The sequence below is a fragment of the Rousettus aegyptiacus genome, unplaced genomic scaffold (assembly GCF_014176215.1).
Source record: "Rousettus aegyptiacus isolate mRouAeg1 unplaced genomic scaffold, mRouAeg1.p scaffold_m13_p_1, whole genome shotgun sequence".
NCBI lineage: Eukaryota > Metazoa > Chordata > Mammalia > Chiroptera > Pteropodidae > Rousettus > Rousettus aegyptiacus.
The window spans coordinates 164,818,635-164,820,854 of record NW_023416284.1 but is presented as its reverse complement, the minus strand read 5'-3'; the positions used below and the strand labels follow the sequence as shown (position 1 = coordinate 164,820,854).

The 2,220-nt window shown below is 37.3% G+C and overlaps 1 non-coding gene across 1 annotated transcript; it reads left to right on the top strand.

Annotated features, from left to right (window-relative positions):
- Window positions 1–510: 510 nt before the first annotated feature.
- Window positions 511–573, top strand: LOC118606461. Its single transcript, XR_004952415.1, has one exon. It is a non-coding gene; the product is annotated as a U7 small nuclear RNA (small nuclear RNA).
- Window positions 574–2,220: the final 1,647 nt, after the last annotated feature.

Below are 2,220 nucleotides of genomic sequence, written 5' to 3'. Positions count from 1 at the left end.
CTGTGGTTTTACCTCATATTCTTTCTGCTATCTGTGGGTTTTCACCTCTATTAGCTGAGTTTCCTAGGAACTGAGATAGTTGAGAAGTTGTATAAGCTAGGATGGTTGACAAAGCGTGTCAGAGGACAGAAAAATGCCGTTCGACAGCCACCGATTGGCCATTTACTTCGTGCAAGGTGCTGTGTCATTTGGACAGAAAGATGAGTAAGATACAAGTTCTACTCTCAAAGAACTCATAACCCGTGAGAATTATGTGAGTGTGAGTACACACACACACACACACCCCTGATATCAGTCAGAGTATACCAAGTGATTCAAGAGGGGTAAATCAGTGTTGAGAGAAAAGAAAAATTCATTCTGACTAAGGATATTAGGAACTTCACAGGTAAGTTAACAGTTCAGACATGATCTAAGACAAATAGAGTTTCAGTAGGCAAGCAAGTCATGGTTGTTACATGAATGAAAAATTGGTAATTGGTGGATTGGTTTTATGTTAAAAATTATTGTGAGTAGTGCTTATAGCTCTTTTTGAATTTGCCTAGTAGGTCGTTCATCGTTTACCGGAAGGCCTTTATCAGGCAGTATGTTTTCAACAATAGAATCTTTTAAACGGTTAAAAACAAATTATCATACCATAAAGTTCCAGTATTAATGATGAAATTTTAACTATGGTATTTCAACTTATATTCTTATGTATATTCTGATATATAGGACTATCACGCATTCTCTTATGCATAGGAGGTTTTGTGCCTTAGCTGTTTATTGTATTAGTCACCATTATGTAAAGATTTGAGTTTGGATGAAGGAATATGTGTTAACAAACCAGGGATCACCTTTATTCCTGCTTCTAGTGAGCAATACAACCATAGGTAGTTTAGGCTGAAAGAAACTTGAGCGATCATGTAAGCTAAACTTCTCATTTTACACACCAATAAATGGTTAGTCAGTGAGTGAATTTACACCAGAACCCAAGTCTCCTGTTACTTCCTTTCAGGTGCCTTCCACCACGACTGCCCTAAAACTCAGCCCTTGTGAAAGCTCTTGACAGAGAGAGAGGGAGGCTGCTCATTCCCCTTTTATTTTTGTTTTATGTTTTGTTGGGAATAGGAAGGGAGAGACAATGGCAGGAATTTAATCTTATCCCCTGGGCTCGCAAATGGGTATTTTGCTTAGTAAGGAAGGTCACCTTTCCCAGTTAGCCAGCCAATTTAAGATTACCCTGCACATTTTCCAAGACAGGGCACTTCCTTCTCTCCTCCCCCTTCCCTCCCAGCCCGACCGTTCTCCCTCCATTAGCCAGTAATGGCTGGTTCAGATCAGCTGGATTTTATTCTCACTTTCTCCCATTCCTCCCTCATAGTTTTGGTAATAATTGTGTAGCGGGAGGGAGCCTGCCAACCAGGAAACTCCATGAGGGCAGGATTTTGTCTATTTAGTTCATTTCTGAGCAAAGCTTGGCACACAGTAGGTCCTCAATATATTCTGAATGAATAGCAGTATAATGTTTTTTTCTTTCCACCTTTCGATTAGACATTTTCATTTAGTAATGTAGCCACTTTTTTTCATTTTGATCACTTCGTTTAGTCTCTGGGCATCTGAGACTAAACCAGGCTGACCTTGTCCTTGTACTCACCAGGATTAGCAGTCTTCATGCGGAAGACAGATATAACACAGACTCTTTCAGTGCCTTCTTCAGAACTCCATTCGGACAGGTAGCATTTTTTCTAATTATTTTGACATTATTAATTTTTTTCTTTTGTCAACCTCTCCAGACAGGGAATAATAACTTAAGTAATCATTTGCCTTCCTCCAGGGTAATATTACAAAAATGGACTGTAGATAGCTCAACAGAATTGGCAAAATTAAAAAAGTTCCTGAGAGATAAATTACTGGGGCACTACTGAAATAGCACTAAGTATAACTTAAACATATTTTTTAAGTATTTAAAGTGTATATTAAGATTATATACTTATAGACATTATATAATTTAAATTTTATATAAATATTTTTTAAAAGCATATCTCTTTTAAAAACGTTTCTAGAGGACGTCCGCTACTAATACTAACCTGCTCTGATAAGTAATTCTCTTCAATCACATTCTTCAGCTGTCCAAAATCTAGTGTTGCATTTTAGTAGTTAGTCGAAGGGAGATTCTCTTATACCTGTTACTTCAATGCATCTTATACTTCTTTTAAGTTTTTTCTAATTATTCCTTCTTAG